This window comes from Castor canadensis, chromosome 19 (assembly GCF_047511655.1).
Source record: "Castor canadensis chromosome 19, mCasCan1.hap1v2, whole genome shotgun sequence".
Lineage (NCBI taxonomy): Eukaryota > Metazoa > Chordata > Mammalia > Rodentia > Castoridae > Castor > Castor canadensis.
In genome coordinates, this window is record NC_133404.1 from 3,015,335 (window position 1) to 3,022,520 (window position 7,186).

Sequence of the window (7,186 nt, forward strand, 5' to 3'; positions counted from 1 at the left end):
ATAGCAAAAGTAATCCTAAGGAAAAAGAGCAATGCTGGAGATACCACAATACAGGACTTCAACTTGACAACAGAACCATAGCAACAAAAGCCAGCATGGCACTGGTGCACGCACAGACACGGAGACAGGGACAGAACAGAAGACCCAGAATCAAGCCCACACAGCTACAGCAATCTGATCTTGACAGAGGAACCAAAACCACTAGAGAAAAAGCCTCTTCAACAGATTGTTGGGAAAACTGGATGTCCACATGTAGAGGACTGAAATGAGACCCGTCGCCTCTCACCCTGTACAAAAGGCAATTTGAAATGAATCAAAGACTTCACGTAAAGTCCTGAAACTTTGAAACTACTACAGGGAAACAGGGAAAACACTGGAAGATAAAGGTACAGGCATTTATTTTCTGAATAAGACTGCAGTTTCCCAGGAAGTCCAAGCAAGAATTGATAAATGGGATTGCATTAAATTTAAAAATCTTCTGCCCATCAAAGGAAACAATTACCAGAATCAACAGGCAGCCCACAGAATGTAAGACAAATCTTTGCTAAAAATTCAATGGATAAAGGATTACTATCCAGAATATACAAAGAGCTCAAAAATTAAACACCAGAAGAACAATCCAGTCAATAAATGGGTAAATGAATTAGAGAGTTCTCAAGAAATACAGGTGGCGAATAAACAAATCCTAAGCCACAGAGGAAATGCGAACCCAAACCACACTGGGATTCCATCTCTCCCGGTCACAATGGCAATCACCAGAAAACAAACAACAAATGCGGGCGAGGGTGCGGGACAGAGGGAAGCCTTCACGCCGCCAGTGGGGGTGCAAATCAGTGCGGCCACTGTGCACATCAGCATGGAGGGCCCTCAAAAGCCAACTAAAAATAGACCTCCCTTATAATGCTGCCATACCACTTTGGACATATATCCACAGGAATATTAATCTGCACACCCATGTTTACTGTAGCTCTGTTCACAATAGCCAAGCTCTGAAATCAGCCTAGGTGTCCAGCACCCAAGGAACAGATAAAGAAATGTGGTATATGTACACAGTGGAGTACTATTCAGCCATGAAGAAGAACAAAACTATGTCATTTGTAGGAAGATGGATGGAACTGGAGATGATCGTGTTGAGCGAGATAAGCCAAGCTCAGAAAGCCAAATAGCGAATGTTTTCACGCATATGAACAACCTAAACCTAATAATAATAATAATGGGACATGAGTGTAGAAGGGGAACTGTCAGGAGAGCGTATTGGGGATAAAGAGGACAAAGTGCGTTATAAATATACGCCTATATACGTATATGCAATTGAACGTGGCACACTGAAACCTGCCACACATGCTTGAAAAGGTCAGTTAAGGAACAGAGCCGAGGAGGTGAACCGGTCCGCGGTACCCTGGTCACATCTGTGGGATTATCACAATGAAACCCCCTTGTTCTATAGTGTGACATTCGGAGAAAGTCCCTCAACAAGGAGCAACCTGGAGCATTCGGGGGAGGGAAACTGCACTCTGCATAGGATGGCCCGGGGGCCCCTGCAGGGCTCAGATGTGGGCTTGGGGTTTTGTCAAGAGCAGCGTGGGAGGGAGGTCCTAGTGACGAATCTCACGGGGTCTGTCACCTGCTTTTACAGCAGCAGGTAAAAAGTGAGTGAGAGGGTGTGGAGGGAGAGGCAGAGAAGGGGGGGAAGGAGAGAGACAGACAGACAGACAGCTGGGGGGTGGAAATAGGGAGGGACAGAGGGAGGGAGGGAGACCCAAATAAGGCGAAATGCATTTCCGTGACAAGCGTGTCCCCGCGAAGGGCGTGTGGGACCCAAAGACTCAAATTTGCTCTAACACACACAGACCAGTGCCACCCTCAGCCGTCTCACCTTGACCCCAGCATTCCTGGCTGCCCCCTCCACCTGAGCCTGGCGTGCTGCCAACCTGGCTCTCCTACCATCTTTGCCGGGCAGCTCCCTGAGCTCAGAGACATGTCCCCACGTCACCCTCCCAGGCAGCAGTACCTCGATTGTGCTATCTGTAATCCCAAACTACTCCTAGCCCAGCTCCACCACTGATTGCAGTTCCCGAACCAGGCTGTCCTAATTGTCATGGGCTCAGCCACTGTGAGAAAAATGTCACCATGTGGGCAAACGTAAGGGGCTCATTTCTGCCACCCCAGATGCTGTGTGCAGTGTCTCCTCTCCCCTTGCTGAGAGGAGCGACCGAGTTTCAGCAAAACATTGTCACTCTTACATGAGGTTGGTTTTAATTCCGTGTTGATTCTTTCTTTAATCCACTTGGCAATTTCCTTTTGATCATACACAGTAGGCCCTTGGTATCCGCGGGTTCCCAGGAGACCTTGGTTGAGGGAAAACCCGTGTGTGCTCCGGGTGCAGAGCCCAAATGCCGCCCAGTGTCTGTTCAAGTGAGGCCTCCTTCCAACAAATCTCAAAGTGTCACTTTATCACTTAAGGACATTTTGTGTCCCTTTTTGGCTTTGAAGGGTTGCCATAATTTTTACCTGGCTTTTCGGGTAAAATTTGCTTTCAGGAAGGAAGATTGTCACAAAAGGAAGGTCAGGGAACATTCACAGGTCACAGAGCTTATACCCAACTGCTGAGAGCATCTCCCTTTCCACTGAGCTGCAGGACACGCGTGGAAACTTAAAGTTTTTGTTTTTGAAATTTTTTTTCTTTTTTTAAAAATTATCATTGTACTGGGAGTACATTGTGACATTCACCAAAGTACTCAGATTCCTTTTCTTAAGCCATAAAGTGACTTTCCCACTTCTTCACTGAGTCACACATGCATTGTCTCCGACAGTGCTCGTTCAGGACTCGCCTGCTGCAGAAGCTGCGTTTGATTTTACACTGACCGTTTCTTCATTGTCTGGGCTACCAGGTTCACGCTCAAACTTAATCCTAAAATTCTGCCTTTCTTACTGCAATTTTTTTATCAGATTATTGTTGTGCTGGGGGGACATTGTGACATTTACAAAATTTCTACAATATAGCACAGTTGAATTCACCCCTCCATCACTCTCCCTTATCCCCTCCTCCTATTTCTGGAGCAGTTTCAGCAGGGCTCATTTTTCCATTTCATACATGAGTATATAATATTCCACCACATTCATCCTCTTGAAATTTCTTTTGATTTTTTTTTTGTTTTTACCATGCCTGTCTCAAAACTGTGCGTGATAGATCTGCAAATAAGGCAGGCTCACTGTGGTTATTTAAGAGTTGCTCGACTTTAACTGATTCTTATATTTGTAGAATGATAATTAAACAGTAAATGATTTAATTTGCCACTGGAGGTCATTATTTTCTCTCAGTTACCTGCGTATCACTCGGGTGTGAGCAGCTTGACATGTGGGGACAGCCCCTGGTCCCCCGAGTGGGGAAAGGCTGGGGTGTCTCCACTTGCCCGGCTCTGCTGGCGCACCCTGGCCTCCTCATGCTCCTTGCAGGCTGTGGCCCGGGTGCCAGGTGGGCAGTCCACTGGTGGTGACCGCACGAGGGGCCCCCTGCTCTCAGACTCAGGTCTCCAGGCCCCTCCCCAAGCAGCTCCCAGCTCCCTTTCTCTCGGGCCAGGGCGAGTCACTTGCCGGCCTGCGCACTCCATCCTGCCTGCTCCGAGGTCTTCAGAGTAGGACGACCATCCTGTTTGTCACTCTCGCACTTCCTTTCCCTTCCCGTCAAGTGCAACGCGACAAAGACTCCTGAGCACGGTGACTGCAGAATTCCATCAACAGCAGGCTTTCTGGCCTTCACTCAACAACAGTGCCGCCTTACCTCGGCAATGTCTTCCCTGCTCCAATGGCCTCCCTGCTCCAATGGCCTCCCTGCTCCAATGTCCTCCCTGCTCACGGCTCCCCTGGTCCTGGCGGTGATCGCCTGTAGAATACAGAAAAAAACACTGTCTAGCCGAAAAACTCTGTCTCTGGCCATTTGGATAAATCATGGCGCACAGCTCTTGGGGATCACAGGAAATAATTTTTCTAGAGAATCCCATGTTTGTCAGTACCGAGGTACAGTTCAATGATTCTGTCCCACAAGCCCAAGTGTGCTCCGTCCAGCACGTCTGGGTGTCTCTGAGGGGTCAGGATCTCTCGCACCAATGCATCTCAGAGCACGGCAGGGCCACCTCGGGCCGGAAACTGTCGCAACGCCTCTTTGCTGCTTTGGTAGAGAAAACAAAATCGGGCGTACAGGACGTCGCCGGGCTTCGTCAGCGAGGTCTTAATCCCGCTGCCTGGATTTGAGAATGAAGTTTTCTCTTCTGCAATTTCAAGCCCAGCAAGGAGGAGGTGGCACCAGCTCTGAGGGAGGCAGATGCTCTCATGGGGTAGTGTCTTCACCTTGTGGCCGGGCCTGGTGCTGCGGGGGTGCGAGTGTCATTTTGTGAGCGGGTACAGGAAGTCACATCTGACGACTTGGGCTGTCATTAGTTCAGTCCTCACCCAGGTGAGGTTTGCTGTGTACTCCTGGTGGCAGTCACGAGAATGGAAGACACTCCTTCAAGGCCACCCTGTTAATTAGCAGTCTCTTGTTGAGGCCCCTGCAATCCTTCTGACCCTTTTAGGAAAAGGATTTTTTCTTCAAACAATCCCACCCAGAATAAAAGGGAAGCAGAGGTGAAGGGCAGAAGGGCAGAAGGGCCGCCCCTGCCAACCCAGCTTGGACTGCGTCCTTGCACACATGACTGCTTCTCTGGGGGAAGGGAACCCTGGGAGAAAGGTGTCGGATCCCAGGGACCTCATTCCTGCCACCGACTCTGTTCCAGCGACGAACCCCTTCTATCCAGGCGGCTCTTTCTATCTATCACCAGCGACTCTTCATTGTCACCTCCCTCTTGTCAGTCTCCAAATTGACTTGTTCTCAGTTGCAAGTAAATGTTTTGATCCCTTAGGCCTGAGTGACGGGCACTGCAGGTGGCAGAGGTGCACGGCAGGTGCAGCAGGTGGGCAGGTGGGCAGGTGCATGTGGGCAGGTCAGGTGGGCATGTGGGCAGGTGGGCAGGTGCAGGTGGGCAGGTGCCAGTGGGTGGGCAGGTGCAGGTGGGCAGGTGCAAGTGGGCAGGTGCAGCGGGTGGGCAGGTCAGGTGGTGGGCAGGTGCAGGTGGGCAGGTGGGCAGGTCAGGTGGGCAGGTGCCCTCCGTGTCCGGCGCTGCCCCCTTCTACTTAGCTCCCCAGCAACCACAGAGCAAGAGAAAACAGCCAGTGAGGGCAGATTAGGGCTGAGAGTGGTGGAAGAAGGGAGGAAGAGGAAAAAGGATTTGCTGAGCTACCATCCCTCTTCACTAATTAGTTTGTAAAGGGTTTGGGGGGCCAGTGCTGGGCTCAATCCAGAGCCCTGTGCATGCCAGGCAAGTTGTCTAACACTGACCTACAGCCCAGCCCTCAGCTTCTTAAAAAATAAAACCAGCCTTTTTTTTTTAAACAATTTTTATTAGCATATTATTAGTTGTACAGGAAGTTTCTTTGGAACATTTGCATATGTGCTTACAATGTATTTTAATTAGATTCACCCTCCATCATCTTCCCTCTTCCCGTTCATGAAACGTTAAAAATTTCATTTTTTCATACACATACACAAAGTACATCCACCAAATTCACCCTCCCCCTGGTCACCAGCCTGTTTTGTAAATTTAAATTTTTGTTGTAAACTTCCAAAGCAAATCAAAGACACCGAATTACTTCTGTAAGTACTGCAGACTGTGGGACTGGAGGTGTGGCTCAGGCACAGAGTGCCTGATTTGCAAGCCTGAAGCCCTGAGTTCAAACCCCCTCTCAAAAAAATGAGGAGTAGGGCAGGCTGTGCCTCTAACAGGTAGGGGCTCTTTTTTCTTAACCATAAGTGCGCTGCCACTGCCAAAGCAGACTATTTCACAATTTTACTTGCATTTGTTTTAAAGCATTTTATTCTCAAACTAACTTCAAACCTCCAGAAAAGGTTACTTTAAGTTTCAGTGTCCTACACAGGAATCTTAAGATTGTGTTCCCAGTACGGTGATGCAGCCTGCTACGCTGGGGACACAGGGAGGAGGATCATCGCAGTTCAAGGTGGCCTGGCAAAAAGCCAAGGAGCCTATCTGAAAAATGACTAAAGGAAAAGGGCTGGAGGCAGGACTCAGGCGGTAAATCCCCTTGCTACAAGGCCCTGAGTTCAAACTCTGGTTGCACCAAAAAACCAAAAATTGATACAGGCACAGACTTAGCAACTTAGAAGGTGTCTTTGAAAATAGGCTGTAAGTGAAGCAGTCTTTCTGCTGAAGAAACATTAAAAAAGTCAGAAACAAACGACCACTCTGTAACACGATATTCCATTCAATACGCTGTTATGTATTTAAATGCTTTCACTTAACCAGCGGGCCTCTGACTCAGAGCTAGCTACTTCTGCTCTTGCGGGCAGATGCCACGCTGAACCTCGCTGTTCATCGCAGCCTTCTTCCGGCTTACACTGCCTTTCAGTGGCACAAAAAGCAGTCTTGGAAATGTACCGTAATTTATTAAATTGACTAATATAGTTCACTATTTCAGTGCTTGGTGACAGAAAGTGACATCTTGATGCATCATGGGGAGGAGTTTGTATAAGAAATTCAGTATCGAAAATTCTCACTAAGGCCTGCGCCTGTAATCTGCCTATTCAGGAGGCAGAGATTAGGACTGAGTTTGAGCCCAGCCCAGGCAAATAGTTCTTGAGAACCTAGCTCGAAAATACCCAACAAAGACAAGAGCTGGGGGCGTGGCCAAAGTGGTAGAGCACTTGCCTAGCAAGCATGAGGCCCTGAGTTCAAAACCCAGTACTGCCAAAAAAAAAAAAAAGACAAAGAAATTGTCACTAGGGCGAGGCAGGGCATCGCATGCAGTGTTCCGCGACTCGGGAGACCTCGTGGCTGGGTTGTGGGACGGGCAGCCAGGCTAAAACGGGAGGCAATGCCCCCCATCTAGCCCCACTCCAGATCGTCCTATACCCCTATGTCTAGGGGAGGACTGCTGTGAGCATGCGTGCTTCCGATGTCCAGGAAGGACACTGGATAAGTCACCTTGATGTTGCATTTTTGCCAATCGGTCAGAGTATTGGAAAAGGAAAATATGCCACGCGTTACACGTGTGCACTGCCCATCGAAACCCTCCCATCTGGGACATTTCTACAAATCCTTGCAGCGGCATTGCTGGGGGCCCAAGAATAAACCCC